The sequence below is a fragment of the Nematolebias whitei genome, chromosome 19, assembly GCF_014905685.2.
Source record: "Nematolebias whitei isolate Nwh7 chromosome 19, NemWhi1, whole genome shotgun sequence".
Classification (NCBI taxonomy): Eukaryota; Metazoa; Chordata; class Actinopteri; order Cyprinodontiformes; family Rivulidae; genus Nematolebias; species Nematolebias whitei.
The window spans coordinates 34,168,208-34,191,796 of record NC_056516.1 but is presented as its reverse complement, the minus strand read 5'-3'; positions in this window follow the sequence as shown (position 1 = coordinate 34,191,796).

The following is a 23,589-nucleotide window of genomic DNA, read 5'->3' as shown; positions in this document are numbered from 1 at the left end:
AACAACAACAACAACAACAACAACAACAACAACAACAACAACAACAAAATAACTATAATTTAAATGGCTCAGCAGAAACATGCTATTTTGATTAAACTGATTAAATTGCTTATTTTATCATTTGTATGCTTGCCAGTAAAGTGGGAGTGGTGGCACAGAGGTTAGAGAAGGTGGGTCTGTGATCAGAAGGTTGCTGGTTCAACTCCCAGTACTGACAACATCAAAATGTGGAAGCTAAAGGTGAAACACACAAACCTGCCTCAAACCTCATTTGCCCCGCTCTGAGCCCTTGAGCAAGGCCCTTAACCCCCATCACCTGCTCCCCTGGGCACCCTACACTGTAGCTCTCTGCTGCACACAGAGGGCTGTGGTTGCTCGGTGGTCTGTGATTGCGTCAGGAAGGGTATTCGACTTAAAAACAATTGCCAAGTCTTTGTGCAACTTTGGTGACCCATGAAGAATGGAGCAGCCGAAAGAAATAATACAAATGGGGGTGCGTGCTTGGTTGTTGGCGGTGTGTGGGGGTGGTCGGTGGCGTGTCCTCTTCATGGTGGGGGGGTGTCCTGTCGGCGGGGCATGGCCTGGGCCGGGTCTGGGGTATTGGCTCTTCTCCGCTCAAGAATGAATGGGTTTACCTCCTGGGTTTGGGCATGGGCTGCCCCCTGTAGAGGGCGGGTACATGTCTTGGACCTGGGGGGTATAGAGTGTGTATCGGGAATAAGAATGAAATGTATCGTTATTGTATGTCTTTGAGTGAATGAATGTGAGATTGAGGTTGGGATAGTGTGATTGTGTCTGTGTATGAATGGATATTTGTTAGGCCAAGACTCGGACTGCCCCCTCTTTGATACAACTGGGGGTGCTTGGCAACGCGCCCCTATCGCGCGGCCCCCTGGTGGGGTGTGCCCTTGCCTGCCGGCGCGCTTGGGGCCCTTGGTATCGGGGGCTGGGCGCTTGGGCGTGTGTCGGCTCGGCCTGGTGTCTGCCTGGTGGGGCTCGGGTCCTCTGGCCCTGTCAGGCCTTGGCCTGGGTGGTGTGAGTCCTCGGTGCCCGGGCCTCGGTGCCTGGACCTGGACCTACATCGGTGCGGCGGGTGCCGACGGAGGCCTATGAGTTTGTCGCTGTTGGCCCCGGGGGGTCACTGTATGTGGTTGCTGGTGGGGATCTTCCGGTTCTCCCCTGTGGTCCGTTCTGGGGGGTGGGTGAGTGGTTCGTCCTGTGTAGGTGGCTCTGGAGGCTCCGCGGTCGGGGTCCCTCCTGGGGTCTTGGGCTCTGGTCCCCCCTTTTTTCGTCTGCCTCTGGTCTTGGGGGTCGGGTCTCTGCTGCTTCACAGTTACTAATAAATGTTCTATTAGAGAAGCCTTATACCCTTATGCATGCTCACAACCACACACAAATAGAAGCAGGGATGTTTATGTAGGCTTTATATGTAGATATATAGATATGTATGTGAGTGTATATTCATGTGTATGTATGTATGTATGTATATAGGCGTAGGTATGGGTATATATATTTATGGAAACTTACTGCAAAGCCATGAATATTTTAAGTTCTTTATACATATGTATTTTGTTGCTGTGTTTTGTCATGTTCTTTGCAGGTGAACAGACAGTGGCCGGGTGTTTTGACGTGTGCTCTATTTGTGTATATTTCTTATATTTTGGAGTCTTACTTTGTCTTTTCTTTCTTTCTATCCTATTAAAAAAAAAAAAAAAACTACACTAGATAGTCACTATAATAAATATTTCATAATAATGGTGTGGAGAGGATGGCTGTAAGGGGAGAAGGGAGGCCATCAAAAAGAGAAAAAAAAAATAAAAAAATAAAAAAATAAATAATCATAGACATAGAGGAGACAAACATTGCAGAAAATTAAAAACCATCAACGCAGAACTGATGTGAAGATGGAAAGACAGACTAAATAAAGTGTAGGAGAGGCTGCAGCTGAGCCTGATGGGTAATGCGGAACAGGTGGAGTGGGTGTGGCAGCGTGACTGGAAAAACACAGAAGCAGCTGATGAGGAAGAATGGAACATGGCTCAGCGAACACAGGGAGGTTTAAAAGGAAATACCACATGCAAGAACAAAAAACACACTAATATAAAAATAAACCTAACAATACCGTACAAACAAAACCAACAAAAAAACAAAAATCATGACAGTGGCAGGTGATGTGCACTCACGTGAGAATTGTTAGGAATTTATTTGAGAATTGCTTGAGTAACAAAGATTTGTTTAGCTGGTAAAAACAAAAACACACATCACATATAATATATATATATATATATATATATATATATATATATATATATATATATATATATGAATAAAGAAATGCACAATGCTGGATTTTTGGCCGATATCCGATATGCCAATATGCCGATATGTTAAAACTTATTTGGCTGATATCCGATACCAATACCGATATTTTTCCCCTAGACCTACATACAGACACTACATAGCTTTCTTTGCTGTGGAATTAAAATACTACATTATTCTGCATAGTCTTTGTCAATCTGGCTTGCTACCAAATGCTGATGCCAAAAAGGGGGTTGAAAATGATGAAACATTTCAACATGGATTATGATTAATGTCAAATTTATTCATGACATTTACTCTCTCAAACAAAATAACACTTGAACAGTGCAAATTTGTAAATTTTCACAAATCTAAGCTCAACGGTGCATGTGACGTCATAACGTTGTGCTGGCGCTGCAGGCATCCTTGTCACTGGGTTGTCATACAAAAACAGCGCCATATATATATTATATTATATTATATTATATTAAATTATATTATATATACATTATATATATATCTATAAACATTGCCTTTGATATCGGTGAGTTATTTTGATGGAATGGCCGATGTCCGATATTTAACTTTATCGCCGATACCGATACTATGCCGATAATATTGTGCATCCCTAATATATGTATATATACATATAGTAGTGGTTAGTTCTTTGTAAATAATTAACTAAATTGAACTGATACCTTCCAAATGTGGTGATTTTCTGCTTTACCTCTCTCTATTTCCTTTCTTAGGTGTGTCTTTGTGATCTTACAATGAGCCTCAAATTTGAGTGTCACATCTTGTGTTAGACTCACCCAACCATCAAACTGAGAATAATTTCTGCTAATGAGTTGTGGCTATAAGCAATCATATGAGTTGGATGAGATTCAGAAGTGGAAAAGCATGTGGCGAAAAAAAAGCTAATGAAAAGATTGATGAGGGCATTTCATTTCAGGAGCACAACCAGGAATTTGCTTCACAATTTGTTCAGCTTTTAATGGGTTTTGCTTTGTGGCTTAGTCTGCCAAAACCTGATAGTTATTGCTGAGTCATTTTGAAACGTTTAAAGGTGCAAACATCCTAATAAGGATTTATCAATTATAGGGTGCCTATTTTTACCATATAAACAAAGGAATGATGTAAAATGAATGGTTAGAGCTAAAGTTCCTCATTTATGAGAATACTCTTCAAATTAAATTTTTGAATTGTTTGTTTAAGACTCTTGAAATCACAAAGGAGTAATAAGTGTTTAGTTGCAATTATCACCAAAGACAATGTGATGTTAATGCAATGTCAAAAGCTGACGTTTTAGCACCATAAAAAAAAAATAAAAAAAAGTCTCATTGCCTCATTGGATGACTTATTAATGGGTGAGCTGGTTTGTCATGTTCACTGGATTCCCTCTTCACCAGTAACGTGCAAATAGCAGCTGCGTGTGAGCCAAAACCAGCACGCAATTTATAAAATGGTGAGCCCTGCCAAATGGCCTCCATTAAAAAAATTAAAATAAAAAAAAATCTCACCACACTCTTTTATCTCACATTAAATTGAATTCTGAAGGCAAGATGTAATTGTTCATTTATGACATACCATTTGCATTAAACCGGTGCAGTTTAACTGATGCTGTTATCTGCGTGTGCTGTGTTGCCACGGACACTTCATCAATGCGCGATTTATGTTTACAAGTGCAAAATAAAACTGCAGGGACACATCGAACCAATATTTCACGTTTTGTCGCAGCTTTAAACCTCCTGAGAGCTGCAGCACGTCGGTGGCAACAGGCAGGGAGCAGACGAAACGCTCACAGTAAAATAAACTGAGTTTAATGTTCTTTCTATAAAGTTTAAACACCAAGATACAAGACACGTCTAAACAGTAGAAAATGGCAGACAATGTCAACCACTTGGCAGGGATACAACTGGTAATTATTCTTTATATAAATTATATTTCATGTTTAATTTTTGTCATAAGGAAAAAAAAACAGGTTTGATTGGATCATGTAAATCCTTAACAGGAATAGAAATGTGTTTTAAAAATAAGCAAATTACAGATTTAACTACATTTTGCACAAGTTAAAATGAAACGATTCACCAAGTGGGCAATTACTTGGGAGTGAGAAAATTAGGAAAACATTAAATTTCACATTTAAAAAAAATAAAGTAGTTACCTTGCAATTTGAATTTACAGTATAATTACATCCTTGAAAAATGTTAATGTAAAACAACAGGGGGTTAATGACTCTCCTTAAAAATATGCTGGCCCCACACTGACCCCTGTTTCTGTCTAATTTGTCTAATCTGTGTTAGCAAAAATACTTTGAACCAGCAGGCAGGTGGATTTTAATGAAATACTCAGAAAGTAATCTTGTTACGTCCACTGATTTCTACGGGTTCTCTTACTAGAGGACAAACTTTCTCCTCCTTTGCTTGTTTACAGGCCTAATGTCTCACCATGCTGCACACCTGGAATCACTTCCTCCTCATCAGTGGACTGCATAAAAGCTTCAGTGATCCAGAGCCACACCCCTTAAACAAACTCGATTGTTTGAGAGAATATAGTTTTTTTTTTTTTTTTTTTTGAACGTTGATCCAGTCCATACTCCACACCAGTAGGTGGCGGCCATGCACCTTTCAGTTGTTTGCTCACCGCCATAAAACCCCAATAAGAAGAAGAAGCCACACCCCTTACACCAGCTCATTATGGTGTCACTGGGAATGAAATGGCAGATAAGGCTGCAAAGGAAACCACTAGAAATTCATCTGTGAATTTAATAGTTAACTTTAGTAAAACAGAAATAAAAAGTTTAATAAAAACAGAAATGGCAAAAGCTATGGGAGGAAGAAAAAGGATGTTGGTTTTATAAAATCCAAAAGAAAACTGGAGAAATGAGAAGTACAGGAAGAACAAGGAGAGAAGAGACAATTATTTCTCGCCTCAGATTTGGGCATACTGGGTTAAACAGCACTCTTTATTTTAGGGGAGCACTGCGGTGGTAAATGTGAATACTGTGGAGATGATGAGACAATAGAGCATGTAATGTTACACTGCCAAACTTATGAGGAAGAAAGACAACAGTTGATTCAAAATTTAAATGGAATTAAAGTAACTAGATTTAATTCAATTATTCAGAAATACCTTGAAAAGTAAAATTTATCAGGTAATATTTCATGATCTTAAATCGACAGTGGTATAATAGAATTTAATCCTAGAGGGACATCTTGGTCCACACTCCCTCCCAGTCGGTGGCGGTAATGCACCAATTTTGTTGTTCGCTAACCGCCAATAACAACCAAGAAAAAGAAGCCACGCCCCCTTTCCCTCTTCCTCATGGGCATTGTTGTGGTGTGGTTGACTCTGACTTCAACTCTGTGTACCAAGTATTTTAACAACTCTGAGAAGATCTTTGAACTTTACAATTTTTTAAACTTTTTCTAAGATGGGAAGTTTGGTAGGAGTTCGTTGACATTTTGTTTTATTTTAATTTTTAATCAACTTTTCTCCTGTTTCGTGGCCAGCCGGGGAGCGTAGGAATTGTAGTTTTTGTTTTGTTAGATAAGAGGCGATTTTGTTTTTTGGCCAGAAGGGGCGTTCTTTTGGCCTTGGAGACCCTGAAGTTCATGGCTTCCCTTCTGTTAATGGCCAAAACTTTTAGAAGAATAAATCATTGTAATGCTTAATTGGGCTGTTTTTTAGTGATTAGCTTTAAGTTTAGTTTACAATTTGTTACACCCTGTGCCTACTAGACTCATCCCAAATATTTGTAACTTCTACAACTAATTAAAGTGTGATTAACCTGATTCAAGATGCCCACCACCACAAATCAACCTTAGACAACACAGCAATTTCTGTTATTTAGTTAATTTTTCAGATAGTGAGTCAGAATCTTGCAAGATAGTTTAAAACTTTGACATGAAAGGCAGCAGTCAGTATGTGATTTTTTTAAATTATTTATTTTATTATTATTTTAAGGAATACCAGTTTAAATTATGAAAATGTAGTTGGGACAACAAAACAAGCATAACTTCGATGAGTTGTAGTGACTGTTTTGATCTCAGTTAATGTTCAGAATCAGAGTAAATGTTATCATTGTACCGAGATGCAGCGAGAATATGTTTGTACAGTTGTTCGAAAGATGGGCGGAGTGCACGTAGCTGCTGCTATGATAGCGCGGCCTCTTGTCCTTTTCAGAATATTTTTTCATAGATAGAAAAGGGTAAAAGTCATGAGTAGAGGATAGTTGTATTACAAAATATATATTTTTACACCTTGTCCTATCAGGACACGATTGAAGACATCAAAAAACTGCCAGCAAGCACATTTAAGAACACGTTACATATGCATTTGACAGCAAGGCGGTGAGATGTGTCCATGAAGCACTTCCAGATAGACCATTGTCCTGATAAGCTGTTGGTCAGCCAGCTCAGTCCTGATAGGCCTCCACAGAAGTTCTCAGGGGGTGGGGGGTTGCGATAAAGGAAGCTTTTCCTTAGTTTACACATTTTCCAAGAGAAATTGATATGTCTTCCTATTTTCGAGGCCAACCAGTGGAGTCAGATTCAGATAAGCCACAATTGTTGATTTTCTTCAGCCAGACTGTTTTATTCTTTTCAGCCTTGAGTCCTGCTGCTACTTTCAAGATCCGAAATGGCCAGAGTAAGGTGCATTCTACTGGTCCGTGCTTATGAACCCCATCCAAGGTTGTTTCCAACATCCTGGCAAGTCCAAAAGCCGCAGGGGGCCTGCAATTCTCACAAATTTCTTCCATCATATGGTTTAGCTCGTAAATCAGCTGATTTTGAGTCTTCAAAGCACGAAACAAACCTTCACAAGGCAGGCAGGGTGACGAGGGCCAAATTAGCTGCAGCTGTCTTCTTATATGTTGACCAGGAACCAGATGATTCCAAAAACTAGGAAACCTGTTATCATAAATCCAATTGTAAATGTCTTCAGCATCCTCCTGAGATTCTCGGCAGGACATGAGGGCTCTCCAGGACCCTGTCGCTTTGTTGAAAACATTTTGTCGATTGCGTCAAAAGTCCAGCTGATCGGATCCATAACATCCATAACAGTACTTTTCGCTTCGGAGTGTAAAATTGGAGCTCCGATACACAGACAGAAAAAGCAGGAGAACAGGAGAGGAAAGAGAATGTGTCCGCCTCGTACGAGATCGAGTGACGAAAAAAGTTAACCTTAAGTTAAAAATAAATAAAAGTAGATTACCTGCCTCCCACTTTGAGGTATTTAAACAAACATCAACAAAGCAATATAATAGCAAATAAAACTCCTGAAATTCTATCATAGTTTTGGATTTAAAGCATTTACAATAAACATGTTTTTTGCTAACATTGGAGAGCTTTTGCACTTGGCTTGGAAACATAACCTGCGCAGAATACCTTTAAAAAAAAAAATAATAAAAAAAAAGATCTAAACTATTAAAAAAGAAATGCAAATAAAAGTTAATTTAGCACATACATATTCTACATTTTACACTTGGCTTTATTTAAATGGACAAAAAAATATTTTCTTGAAATTACTTGCGTGTTGACATTTGAAATTACTTTTGCAAAGACCGAGTTTCATTAACTTATTCATTTAATAAACTACACATTGATAATGTCTAGTCATTTGTTTTCATGTGCAGGAATCCTCCTCACTTTCTTTTTTTCATTCCACCTTAAACACTAAAAGTACACATTTTAAAATATTCTTAAAAATGGAAAAAAAGAAAAGGTCCATTCATCATCTTTACTTGCGTCTTCTTTTCAAAATATACAATCAATTTCCAATCTTTAAATCATGTTCTTGTTTTTAGTATTTCACCCTGTTTTAGTTTTATAACTGCTTGTCTGCATTCAGCTCAGATCTGCAAATATTTTTATGGTGCTGTAGTAAAATGTCCTGGCACGAACAGCCACTGTAATATATTTTTAACATATATTTGGCTTCATCGGCTTCCTGATGTATCACTAGACTTATCGTAATCCCTCTTCTGTCTGGTCTAAAATGTCCACTTTACCTGAAATCTTCTGGATGTTCAGATATAAAATACATTTTCATTTAGTTGAAGCGGTGCTCGGCACAGCAAGTAGCTGATTCTGCTGCAGACAAAGTGACCCCTGAGCAGACATCTGTGCATGCATCCCAAAGTTTTATCACCCCGCCGCCTCCTGTTTCCACCAGCACATCCACTTTGCATGCGCTACAGAGGTAAACTAGACTCTTATTTCCTGCAACTTACATGCACCGTTCATGTGGTGCTGTTCGTAACGCCCTGTTGTTTTAGTCTTCGTGTAAAACCTGATTTTTGAATGTGCAAAAGTGTTTCCAATCCCCGCCTGGAGTGTGCGATCATCTGAAGATTGTTGATCTGAAGACCAAAAATCACAGCAAAACATCACATTTTAGCTGTGAACTCCACCATGACAACCATGGAGCACATCTGGCTTTGCAACGTATGACTTTTTCCTCTCCATAGAAGGAAAAACTATAATCTCATATTAATTTGGTAGGAGAGGCATTAAAGTGAAAATCTGCTTGGATGCAAGGGGAAAAATATGCTTTTTAATTGTTTTCCCTAAATATTTGTGTTGCATTCCACATTTTCCAACTATGTAAGACACCAGGAAAAATTCAAGCTACTAATACACATAAAAAAAACAAAAAAAACAAGTTCTAGTCAGTTTTGGATGTTTAATTGAAAAAAAAAAAAAAGGGTTACAAAATCATAACTCACATGTGAACATTTCTTTGACAGAAAATGAGTTTTACTGTGATACTATCTTCTTGATTGAAGCAAGGCATGTGTTTATTAACTCCTATTAAATGAAAATTGAACCCAAATATCTGTTATTGGTTTTCGGAAAGCAGAGCAATACTTAAGAGCAAATTATTATGCACCAAACCAGCAAGGTAATTTGTGGCTAAACTGTAGCATCGCTGTGACAATAAACCACTTAATATTGGACCAGAGAAAACAAGCGAGACAACGGCTTGTTTTGTATTCTCACCTTGCTCATGGGGAAGTTCAATTACAGAGAGAGCTGATGACTAAATGAAAACAAGTGGAGAGGGAGAACTGAGAACAAAGGGCAGTGATAGTAATGCGTACAAGGTACTACATCATAAAATATAGCTAACTGAAGAAAATATTTCACAACGTTATTCCATGGGCGTCAGACACATCTGTAATGTGGGGGGTCCACTATAGTGTGTGCGCATGCACCGGTGTGCAAAAAATTGCTAAGTGTACAAAAATGGCAACATTTCATCTAGGTTTCTTTACTTTAATTCCATTTAAATCATGTTTCTCACCAAGTTTGTGTAAATGCAGCTGTTTTAAAGATATTTCAACTTTAACGCACTTCAGATCGGCACTATTTGTGTTTAGTGATGAATAAAAAAACATCACCACTAGACTTTTTTACTTGTGTTCAACACTACTCATCTAAAGGATGTTTCTAATGAAGCATGAGGACAATAAGGTGTGGGGTTTTAAAGACATTTCAACTTTAATGCATCTTAACACACATCGTCTCTTACACCTGCAGCGTCTTACAGTGTCACAGTTACTGCTAAGCTAAGATGGTACAGAGGTAGTGCTCCTCTCAAGCATCCTCCTAACATGTAATATGTTTATGATCAAACCCTCGGTCAACAACTGCACACACTAAGCTCGCAAAGCTGGCGAGCGATCAACACAGGGATGTCTCCATCTCCACCACATGTGAGCGATCTCAGCCGAGGCAGGAGGAGACGTAAATGAGAGACTGCAGATTGTAGGCTGGTGGAGAGATGGAGGTAACCTGGAAAACCTGGAGTGGAGTTATAGTGGTTGAGTATTCTCCTATTAATCAAGTGGAATGGATTTGTTCACGAAAAAAGACAAACTGCACTGACTGAACTAATGTTCTAATGTAAAATTGCGGGGATACAAATTAATGTTTGTTTGTTTTTTTAATGTGGGAGGGACATGTCCCCTTCACATATAATGGTTGCGACGTCTATGCGCTATTCATAAAACCTCGCCATGTTTTTTGGGGAGTGGTGGCGCAGAGGTTAGAAAGGTGGGCTTGTGATCCGAAGATCGCCGGTTCACGCCCCGGCCCCGACAACATCAAAATCGTGGGTGGGGTAGGTGAAACACCCACACTTGCCCCCACCATCATTCGCCCCACTCTGGGCCCATGAGCAAGGCCCTTAACCCCCACCATGTGCTCCCTAAACAGGTCTCTCTTGAAAATGAGTTCTCGTGGCTCAATGAGACTAACCTGTATAAATAAAGGCTAAATGAAAAAATGAAAATGTGATGCCAAGGAGAGCCAAGCTGAGACCGATCACTCATTTTCTGCAGTCCTTTCACTTCTCGTGTATTCCTTGATTGTGATTTCTAAATGTTCTACTTTGGTTAAACCTAGAAATAGGAGTTAAGAGCAAAAAACAAAGTGAGTGCAGTATTTTTTATTTTATTTTATTACCGTGGACCGCACTGCCTGTTTTCACACACCTGGTTTGAAACAATTGATCAAAAACAAGATTTGCAGATCTTAATGATAAATTAAGGACTGAATTAAATGTGTTCAACCAGTGACAACATCCATCCATCCATTAGTTACAGGTGCCCATATCCAGTGTCATGGTGCGAAAGGTAGAGGACACCCTGGACAGGTCACAAGTCCATCACAGGGACACCGAGACAAACAAGACAAACAACCATTGACTCTCACTCACACTCAGAGACAATTTAAGAGTTACCACTCTTATACCATTCTTATCAGAACTACAGTTAATCTGGAGTGTCCTTGGACACGCTCACCACTCTTGCCGTCTCCACTCCCCTGCAGAATGTCTACGACACTGTGTGCTTATGTGCGGGATGTTTTTTCAATCTCAGGCTATCTCTCCTCGGCCAAGGAGTGAGAGTTTGATAGGATTTTTTTTTTTTTTGCCTCCAAATCCTATACATGTATCACTTTCATTACTTTTTGTCTGTCTAAACAGGTCTCACTTGGAAATAAGTCTTCGAGGCTCAGTGTGATGTATCTGTGTAAATAAAGGTTAGTTTGTCAGTTTGTTACACATGCACCTTACTCCAATCCCTGGCAGATCATGTTATCACGTATTGCATTTCATGCAAAAAGCTTTTTACAAAATTTGACAAAAAAAACCCCTCCATTATTTCTTACCTAAAGATGACCTTAGATAAAATAAATAAATAAACTAGCATGAAATGTGGTGGATGACATGCATTCCTTCAAGGAATGCTGGGCTTTAGATTTACAACATTTTAAAAAAATGCTTCTTTCTAATAGTTAGTCAAAAATAATAGTTTTACGTTCAACAGTTTGGTTATTTATTTAAATGTACACCCAGTTAATACGTTTAAGCGTCAAAACAGGAAAATCATCATATTTTGGATTAAAATATCACAACACTGTGTGACAGTTTACATTTGTCTTTTTTTTACTTTTGTTAACTAAAACACATTTGGTGTCTAATGTTAAAAAACTATAATGCAGAACACCCCCCACAAAACAATTAATTAATGGTTTGAGGAACATAGCTTTAAGTTTATTAAAAACTTTTAGATTTTTTTTTTTTTATTTACTATTTTTTATTTTTTTAAAAGTGTTTTTAGACCTCACAGCTCAGTGTATGCCTTCAGAACTATTTACTTCAGCATGCAGTCGTTGGTAGGTGCCATGTTTTCTGTCTGCTGGGAATAGGATAAAAATAATACAATTGTATTTTTAGCTTCTAGCCTGATGCTGCTTTTTTGTGTTTTGTGTATTTACTGAATATTTGTGTGTTCAGGATCTCATTAATCTTCATTTCTTGCTGCCCTTCTTGTAGTTTCCTCTTTCCATCATTCCCATATTTTTATTTTGCCACCTCCCATTCATTTTCTACTCTTCTCTCATCTCCTTCATTTTCTGGCCATTATTCACCTTGTTGCGTCTTTCCTCCTCACGCCCTCTGTTTCTTTCACTCATCATTCATTCTTCTTTTTTCTCTTCCGCTTGCCCTCTTTTCCTCTGCATTCTTCACTCACTACATCTCTGCATCCCCCCTCCTTCCTCACTGTTATTCACCTTGTTGCCGCTCTCCTTTTTTCTCTTACTCCCCTGCTCCCCCCTTTGCTGGTTGGCACACTCACTCATTGATAGTGTAGGTGATGTGACCAGCATGCCGAGCGGCTGATCATTATTCTGCCAGCGAGCAGCTGGAGTCAGGGTGGAGTGTCAATTCACCTCCATCTCTCTCTCTCCAGTGTGAACAGTCAGATCGTGTGGCAACAGGACGACAGCGAGGGATGATGAAAACTACTCTAGAGTGCTACTGAGATAGCAAAAAAAGGCACAGATAATGCAGCTTCAGAGTGTCTGAGGCATCTGATGGCCTGAAGTTGAATTTAGCGATCTTCAAAAGGTCTTTTCGGTTTTGTGCAACCAAGAGAAGTGTCTGAATTGGACTGAGTTTGGCTCCGACTTCTTCTTCTTCTGCTTTAGTTGTCACAATTGGGTGTACATTTATAGAAAAGACAGACAACAAATTGACCCAGTTTGATTTGAAGCATTCTCGCTCACATCTAGCGCCAACGTAGTTATTTATTATCCCAACATATGTTTCTCGGTCAGTGGGAGGAAACCAAAGTACCTGGAGAAAACCCACGCATGCACGGGAAGAACGTGCAAGCTCCACAAAGAAAGCTCTCGGATGTGAGGCAATCCTGCGACCTTCCCACTGTGACTCCACCAGGACTTTGCAACCCGAATAAAACAGATCATTTATCTCTGTTGGTTTATACTTAGATTTTTATTAAATACATGTTTCTTCTTTTTCTCTTTCTTAAAAGACTGGATGCAGAACTTCATGATGCAATATGCTTTGTTATATATACTCATCCCTCTAACAAGGTTGAGTCAGGTCCTCTGACCAGACTAAAGACGTCTTTTTAAACGAAGAAACTTTTCAACAAAAAGGAATGGATTCTCTGAACCCATCCAGAGGACATGACTCATTCTTGATTTATCCACCTGGATTATTGCGCATGCATCACAACATGCTCATCACTGTACCTTATAAGACTCGTTAGCATGGATCTTCTTAAGACAGAGAAGAAAAATGCAAAAGCATTGTTAAATAATCTATATGTTGATCCTTATATCATATATAATATCATACTAACATATTTTACCAGGTCTTTAAAAAAAATCCCTTATATTGTTCCCATGTGTTTTGAACATAGTAAAACTCTTAATTTCTTCTGTGCTCCATAACTTGGAGATAATATTCAGAACAGCATCAACCTTCAGACATGTCCTGCTCTTCAACATTTTAAATGTTCAATGTTGCAGTAAAATGAACAGTTTTTTTGTCTTCCTATTAGTTCTCATCTTGTCATGAAATAAATTTGTTTTATGGAATAAATGTAGTATAGATTTGTTTTTATAAATTTCACATTCAAGCCAATCCTTTACTCTTATTCTGTTCATTTGTTAAGAAATTTGTATTTAGCTGAATCCTTTGTCTTGTAGTGCAACTTTCTTATTGATTTATATTTATTTCACTACCTTGGATGGATTATCTTAATGGGGATCTTCCCAGTAAAAAAAATAAAATAAAGTGAAATAAATAAATAAATGTTGTATGTTGCTCTGTTGAAACCCGAGTGCCCCGCACGCTCATAATAAAGAGTCCTGATTAAAGCCTCCAGGTGAGCCTCCGTTAATGAACAACCATCCATCAGAAATGATCTTTTCAACCTACAGCTCTAATTCAATCTTCTGTTCAGCGGGGATTGGAAGGCACTCACACAACAAATTAGACTTTAGGCTTCAGAGCCGTTTCATTTGAAAACGCTGGGCGTTACAGTTTGAATACACCGCTTTGAGTCATCCAGAGAGAGACGTTAGCGTCGTAGCAGCTAAAGGAAATGAAAGGACGTGGAAGCAAACGCAACTGCTTGAAGTGACATATGTGGACATTACTGTTGGAAATGTCATCCTCTAATTTGTTTTGTTCTGCATCTATTGTCTGACTCAAATTCTCCATTTCTGCACAGTGCTGAGCAGTAAAGTTAGTTGTTTTAAAGTTGACATCTTGATGTCTAGGGGTATTGTTTGGGAAGGCGGTTTCTGAAAATGCTCTTTTATTTGCTATTCATTTTATTTTCTTTGCCGTTAAATACACGTCAGTACCCTCGTTCAGGATCTGAGTCATCCTTATCCTCTTGCACCTATTGTTTTATTCAACATTATTCTCCCAGAATAATTGATGATGCAGCACCAGGTACCAGCTCTGTAGAACACATTGGCTCGGTGCTCTCTGTCAGTTTGCCGAGCCTCAGAACTGAAGATACAAGAAGCAAATAAGTGTCGAGTACCTCATTTGAATGTCAAGGTCAGAGTAAAGTGGAAAGAAAATGTAGTCTAGTTAAACACAACTTACAGGGAAGTTCTGTTTCACAGCCATCAAGACGTATCAAATTAATTATGCAGTGTATCTTTTTTGCTGCTTATTCTGCCAGTCAAGATGATTAATAGGTCAAATTTAATTTGTTACATGTGTATTATTGTACTGATCACCACTTTTGTTTGCACTGTTGCTATAAAAGTACATAAAACAATAACTATTTGGTCAATTAAAATTGTTTTTCAAAGATGACTGATTTTCCAGAGATTATCTCAACAATGCTTCACATATTCCATTAGCTAGGACGAGGAAGCATTTAAAACGGCATATAAGATGCACCTGAGTATAAGTTGCATCTGTCCAAAAATGTCTAATAATTTGGAAAAATCCAGAAATAAGTTGATTCGCTGTACAAGTTGCACCTATTATGCGTCACCGCTGATGCGTCGCATTTTTTTCGTGTAACCGCTGACGACCCAGGAATGTGGGCTGGTGTTGTGCCAAAAATCGATTGGCTGCCAAATGACGTCCATGGGAGTGTGCATGGGAGGACTTTGACAAGAATTTAACAAGATTAACACTTAAAAATAATATGCGTCTGCTCGAAATTAAAGCAAAGGTGTGTCTCAGTCAAACTTTTCTTTAATAAACGCACTTTGATGGTCAAATCACCTGCGTTTCAAAAGTCAATTTGCAGAAGCGGGAGTGCGCAGAGGGACGACTCGCTGTGCATTTCTTAGAAATTTAACAAGATAAACGCCTAAAAAAAGGAATTATTTGTTTGTTCAATCTTATAGTAAATAAAAACGTAATAAAAAGGACTTTAACGGTCAAATCAGCTGTGTTTCAAAAGTATTTGCTGCCTTGGTGCTCTGAGAGCGTGCAGAGAGAGAGAGGAAATCAGGAAGGAGGAACGCTGTGCATTTCTTAAAAAAAATTAACAAGATAAGCACCTAAAACAATAATTAGTTTGCTCAACATTATAGAAAAGGCGTCTCAGTATAACTTTTACTTAATAAATGCACTTCACTGGTCAAATTAGGTGCATTTCGCCAGGGTGGCGCAGCAAAATGAAACTGATTTGACGGTTGCTCCAGGTGAGCTGGACAAAGGCGGCAGATTATGGCAAGCCGATTGTGTCATTAATAGCCACTTTTACCTATTACATGACAACGGCATGCCATACCATTCGAGCGCCATCTAGCAGCTGAAAATGGTAGTGTTCAATGTTTTCAGTGTCGGAATGAATGAAAACGGTCATATCTCAGTCAAAAATTGGTTTATAAAGGTGGGAAAAAATCCATACATAAGTTGCTTTAGCATATGTCACAGGGCATGCAAATTAGACAAATTTGCAACTTATCGGCCAGAAAATGCTGTACTCTTTGTCCCTAATGCTATCCGGTTCTCTGTGCTTTTAGATTATTGTTTACCAATTCAACGACACACAAAGAAAAATGTAATTCTTCTGTTTTTCCTGATAAAGGATTGGGCTGTACAGGGACCTGGTTTACAATACTCTCTTTTGACCCAAGGGAGCCCTCGGTTTAGAAAAAAAGGCGTGGGACACAGCAGTGATAGATGAGGACAGACTGAGATAATTCAGCGAGACAGATGCAGTGCAAGAACTGAAGAACGAGAAAGGTAAGAGGAAAACACAGAGTTAAAGATGTGAGGCTAACAAACAAAAAACAAAAAAACATGCCACTTATTACACCATATGAATAACCATCACTTTTTCATTAAATTGTCTTTTGAATCACGAGGGAGCCTCTCGAACTTCACTCTGCTCATGTTCATCACATAGAAACAGATTTGGTAGCAAAACACTCCTTTTAGCACCAAAGTCCATGCTCAATAATCCAGGTAAAAATCCAACATTCACTCAGGTCATCTGGATGGTTTCTTTTTGTTGATGAGACGTTTCATCCTTCATCAAAAGGACTTCTTCAAAATCTGATGAAACGGCAAACAAACTGATTCTCACAAACAGCATACTCCATAGTGGGAAAAACAAACAAACAAACAAAAAACAGTTTGCTGGTGCTAAGATTTGAAGAACTCCTTTGGATGACGGACAAAAGGTCTCAGCAAAAACAAACAAACAAAAAAAAAGTCTAAATGACCTGACTGAACATTGCCATCCCTTTTTAGCATTCTCCCAAAATTCATTCAAATACATATTTTAAAATTTAATTAGAAAATTCCTGTTAGGCAGCACGGTGCTACAGATGATAGAGCCACCGCCTCTCAGTTAGCAGGTCGCCAGTTCAAATCAAAGCCAGGGATCTTTCTGGGTTGAGTTTGCATGTTCTCTCGTGCATGCGTGGGTTTTCTCCGGGTACTCCTGTTTCCTCTTACAGACCAAAAACATGCATGTTAGGCTGATTGGTAACTTGTGAGAGAGTGAATGGTTGTTTGTCTCTGTGTCCCTGTGATGGACTTGCAACCTGTGTCCAGGGTGTCCCCCGCCTCTCGCACAGTGACTGCTGGATATGAGCACCAGTGACCCCACCGACCCGAAAAGGTAGAAGCGGGTAAAGCTAATGGATGGATGGATGGAAGTGTGAGGTATCTTTGATTAGTTGCATAAAATATAATTTAAAAGGCTTTCCCAACCAACACAATAGCTCTCCGAACAGTTTGCTTTGTCTTTTATTGCAAGTCAAAAAGACTCTGTTTGGCTTTACAGTGAGACTCAGAGAGTAATGTTTGCAAATGTTCTCCACATTTTGCTGACTTCCTCCTTCTACAAGACTAACCATGCTCAGATTGTTTGAACTGTATATTAGATGAACTCTTACAGATTTCAAAACTAAGGTTTATGCCAAATTCACATGTAGCCTGGCACTCGCTGATCCGTCCTACCACAGTAAAAGCCTCACACATTTTTTCCCCCAAACAGAAGAAGTATTATCTCACTGGGCTGTGACGGAAAGACAAAAAGTTGCAAACGACATTTGGAAGTTCCAAGATGACTCGTTCTTGTACCGCTGCAATTTTGAACATGTTAGAAAAATTAGACAGATTTTATTTCAAAGTCATCATCATAGTTGTTGCAGACAGAACTTGTGTTAAACACTTTGTTCCTGTAATTCTAGTGGACTAGATTTGTATTAGTTTGTTGATATGTATGCAAACTCCACGAATGGTTTGGCTAAAACTTTACCAGAAGTGCAAACGTGTCATTCATTGTCTCCAACAATCACATCCTAGTGAGATCCTACCTTAAACCATGCAGTAGATCTGGAAGGTTTTTGCCAGTTACTCACTAATGTCAAGAAACACCTGCCATATTTTTTGGCTTATAAGTCGCAGTTTTTTGCATACTTGACATGCCCTATGACTTGTACACTGAAGCGGCTTATTTATGTGTTTTGTTTTTTTCCACATATTTATAAACCAAATGACGGTTTTCATTCATTCTGACTTTGAGACTATTGAACACTACCATTGTCGGCCAGTAGAAGGCACCAGAGTAATGTGGCATGCTGTTGTGTCATGCAATAGGTAAAAGTGGCTATTAATAACACAATCGGCTTGCCTTAGTCTGACACCTCTGTCCAGCTCTGGGATCATGCCAGGAGCAACCGTCAAATCAGCTTCATTTTGTTGCGCCGCCCCAGTGAAACGCAGCTAGTTTGACCGTTGAAGTGATTTATTAAGTCAAAGTTCAACTGAGACACATCTTTACTATAATGTTGAGGAAAAAGAAAATTGTTTTAGGTGCTTATCTTGTTAAATTTTGAAGAAATGCGCAGCGTTCCTCCTCCCTCTGCACACTCCCAGACCACCGAGGCAACAAATGCTCTTGAAATGCAGTTGATTTTACCATCAAAGTACGTTTATTAAGGAAAAGTTAAAGTGAGACACAGCTTTGCTATAATTTCGAGCAAACTAATAATTGTTTTTAAGTGTTAATCTTGTTAAATTCTGGTTAAAGTCCTCCCGTGCATGCTTCCACGGCCGTCATTTGGCAGCCGACTGATTCTTGGCACACCGGCCCATGTTCCAGATGGTCAACGGTGACTCATAATAGATGTGACTTATATGGCGAAGTGACGTGTACGGAGGAAAATACGGTAAATGTTTCAAAGAAACTTCAAAATGCCCCCCCCCCTATTGTTCTTTAGGCTTGCCAAGAACTGTGTTGAAAGCAGACACGAAAATATTTCAGATTTTTTATTTATTTATTTTTTCAAATGCCCTGACAGCTGTGATGAATTATATCAGATATTCTGAAACAAAATGAGAATAGGGGAAATCCCTTAAGTGTAGTTTTGATGCTTTTTTTTTTTTGCTCAATACTGTGAAAATAAAATAAATAAAAGCACAGTTAAATTTTCAACATTAATAAGCACTTGATTTGAATGTTTCTATTTTGAGTGTTGATGACAAGTAGAACGCAGAAATAAACAGGATTTGCTTTGGTTATTCTCGTTGATAAATCATTATCAGTACAGATGACTGTATTTTTAATTAATTTCGTTTAAGCAACCATTTGACAGTGTTTTGTTGCGCCCCGTGTTTTTCCAGCGTGTGTGTGTAGTTGTACCTGTCTGTCTCCCTAGTGATTCCACCTTCCACATCTGTGACTCATCAGCTCAACAAGCTGCAGTACTCCTGCTGGTCTATATTCTACTCACTTGTAGCTTATTATTCGTCACCAGCTGGGAACATTGAGCCAATTCCTGTAGCATAATTTATTTTTCTCTCTTGTTTTGCTTTTTATTTCTGAGCAAAATTTATGCATTTTAGGAACCCAGCTTTAAATGGCGCTCCCTGTCCATCATTCTGCCACAACCACTCAGCCTGTTCATCTGCTTCTCTCCAATTATTCCTCTCCTAAAAAGCAATAAATCTTTATTGTTTTTCTTAACTCATTCATCTCTCTGCTGACGTCATTCCCCATTACTTTAAAAGTGTCAGGCATCATTTAACAATCACTTTGTAATGCCTTGATTAGATGGCTGAAGCATTAAAAATTATATCAAAATACTCAAATAATCAAATCTGTCCTGGGAGCACAGTCATTGCACAGAAGTTGTCGCTAATAAGGTAATGAAACGTTATTCAGACACAGCTCTTCTGGTAGGAGTATGCAGTTTTTCCACATCTCGAGGTCACGTGATGATGCTAACCAGCCACGCCTGAGGATCATCCACCTTGATTAGAAGCTGGAGTAAAAGAGGCGGCAGACGACTCCTCTCCTACACTGTTGCATTACAAGCCTTGGGTAGTTACCGTATTTTTCGGTGTATAAGTCGCTCCGCGGTACAAGTCGCATCAGTTATAAAAAAAAAAAAAAAAAGAGCTTCATGACGAAAAAACAACACATGTATAAGTCGTTTTGGCGTTTAAGTCATATTTATTATGCGTCACAGCTGACCCGTCATGTTTATTATGCGTTTATTTAATGGTCAAAACAGCTTCATTTCACCTGGGCGATGCGGCTCCATCCATCCATTCATCGTGGCCAGAGCCGCCATCTCTCCAGCGTTCCTCCACCTGCACCAGCTGAGTGAAGCGAGTGCACTCAGGAAGACTCTTTCAAATTTAAAGCGTCAGTCAAAAATTGCGTTAAAAAACATATACAAGTCGTTTGGGCGTAGAAGTCACAGGACTAAATCTATGCTAAAAAACTGTGATTGCTGGAAAATACGGTATTTTTCTGGCCACCTAAACATTGTTCCCAAGTTAAGAAAGTTTTAATCTTGTTTTGCAGTATTGACTGCAGTTGTCTCCTGCCTCCTTGTGGACTCAGATCTCCTAGTGACCTTCTCAGCTGTCTCCTTACCTTCCTACCACTAACCAGACTCTACTTGGATTTGCCCCTTGTGCTTCTGGAAGCGTTTGGACTCCTATCCATTCGTTGACCACCTTATCTAACTGTAAGATCAAAGACAATATTTTATTACCAATCACATTCTGCAGAGTCGCCATATTCACCTCTCTCCTTGCTCTTCAGTGTTCCAGCTCTGTAAATAAACTGTTACTTCATTCATAAGTTTTGAGCCTGTTCCTTCAGTCCATGTTCTCTGGGTATTGGGTATTGAGTAAAACCTATAGGGATTTTTGGGTTGTATAGGAATATATTTACTGGATACTGATGACGGGAATATTCATAGTAGTTTCTGTTCTGAAAATGGTCACTGTCTCATGATCTATTTTTTGTCTTGTCTTTTTTTTCTCCATTTAAACATTTTAACAACACTTAACCCTTTATGTAACTGCTTAGATACTGTATCTTCTGCCAAGTGGTGCAAGTACAACAGGTGGGGTTTAGGTTACATTTTTGATTGGACTCTGTTTTTTTTACCCTTTTACAATTGTTGTGTTTTTATTAATATATTTTAAAGTTTAGCTAACTTTACTTTGCATTTTTTGAAAACAACTTCTTCTTTATGTAATATCCTTTTTCTTACCCTCACCTTTTTGGTTTAAATTTATGACCGATTTCGTCCAGTTCCATGAATGTATCCAACCAGATCCTACACGTTTAGTACATTTATTCTTTCATTCACACTTTACACTTTAAAGCATTGAGTGTTACATATAATGAATATGTGATGTATATGGTTTGATCACAAACTATGCATTGGTTCTGTGCTACATTTTTTATGCCTCGGATGGAAATCTGAAGCACGACTATAAATCAAAACCCAATTCCACTGATTGTAAATCCTATACGTTGACTGAAAAATTGTGGAAGATGTGAGTTTGATTTGAGGAAGGGGTCTGAGGAAGCATGAACATTCAGCAGCAGGGATAGGAAAAGGGAGAGCACTGGGAGTGCAGGGGAGACAGGGGGAGGGAGCTAAATGCAGTTCAGCTTCTCTGCGCTGTGGAGCTGTAGTCAGTCCGATAGTGAAGGACACAGAAAGAGGAGAGACTTTGTAGCAGTGCAAAGCAGGGGTCTCAAACTGAGAATAAAAAAGGTAAAACAGAAGAAAACCCTCCTCCTTGCTTCTGTTTGACTGAGTACTTGGATTAAACGGACAAGAAGGTACAACAGGACAAACGAGGAGGAAGGGGGAGGAGGTGGGGGTCTGTGCACGTTTATTTCTCCTCTCCACAGTCTGCCTGAGGAGCCTTGCAGCTGATGGTGTCATTGCGACAGTGAGCTGTGTGAGCGCGTGCATTGAAGTAGCAACAGCTGAGAGTTCGTCTCAGGTGGATTTCTAATAAATCTGGGATTTCACGAAGAGTTTCTTCTCGGTGTTTGTGGCACCTTCCTTATTTCTCCTCTCTCCTCCTCTGGTGCATACGAGAGGCTTTGCTTGATGGTTCAGGGACTGCTGCTCTGTTCTCTCGCTTCCTGCCTCCATCCTCCAGCGTTCAGCCGGCTTTTCTGCAACTGTTCTGGGACTAGGCTCATATGCTGGCTCCCCAACAGAGAGGAGAAGCAGATTGGTAAGTGTCTGTAGGGGTTGCAGATAGGTGGTGGTGGTGGTGGGGGGGTCTTCTTTTCCTTCTTTCATTTGCTACTTTTTTTTTCTGTCTGTCACCTTTTCTCATTTTTTCTTCCATTTCCTTTCTTCCTCTCTGTGGCCACTGTCATTTGCTCATTTTTATTCACCAGGCAACCTTGTACACCCACTCCGAGCCGTCTCTTGTACTTATTTTTGGACAGAGTATGTATAAAAAATTCCATACCCTCATTTCCAGTTACTTCTCTCATTTTTTTTTTCCTGCAACTCAATTGCACCGCCAGGTAAAATCCACTCATACACATGCCTATGTATCTGTGTGAAGGTAAACTGGAAGTCCTTAGTTCTCCAATGCCTGAAGCTATTAGGCAAGAAGCTTGACATAAAATCGACAGTCAGGGGTTGATCCCTGATAATCCCTGCATCCATCTCGTCATCCATCATTCCCCAGCCTCGTCACCTTCTCCACCACATCCAAATTGAAATACACTGACACATCCAAAACTGTTGTGTACCTTCTTACTAATCATTCCCACTTTCTCTCACAGCTTCTTGAAAGCAGATGGTACTTCCATAAATGAGCCTAGGTGCACAGGTGTACAATATTATGTTTATTTGTATATGCATACATGAATCAGCCAAGGCATACAGCTGAAGAAAATCCTTCTGATTGTATTACAATGCAAAGTCCTTCTTAGAAGATCCTCAATCCTGGCATTAGGGCATTATGTTGGCATGCATCGACCAACATTGTTACAGACCCCCCAAAAAATCTATTCCTGACAGTGACGGTCTCTGCTATCCAAAATGCAAATAGAGGAAGAACAAATCAGCATTAACCTGGCTTTTCAGACTCTCCAGATCTCAGCCTGATCCAACATTTCTTGTATGTACTGGAGAACACTTATCCACAGAGGCTTCACTTTATAACCCATAAGATCCACTGCCAAAGTCCTGATGCCAGACATCCCAGCACAGACACTGCAGAAGGCTCACGTTCATGCCCCAAAGGTGCAGAGCATGGTTTTATGACATGAGGCAGGTCATTTTAATGTTCTGTCAAGATGAGATGTATATCTGTTCTCTCTACAGTGTGTTAACAGATGTCACATCTGAGTCACTCCAGGTCATACAACAAAACCAAGATGAAAGTGCATTCATTCCTGTGATAATTTATGCAGTACTTGGAATGAAACCACATCCTAAAATGTCCCATGTGGTCTAATTTGCAGACAAACTGTTTATTGTTTGGTTCAGTGCGAAACAAGAGCCTGACTGTTGATTCTTTCATTAGCGCAAAATAGATTGCACTGTCTGATTGGTCACCTGAGTCAAGGAGAACAGTTGTGTCTGATTGGTCACCTGAGTCAAGGAGAACAGTTAAGTGTGTTTATATACTGTGTGTATATATATGTATATATATATATATATATATATATATATATATGTGTGT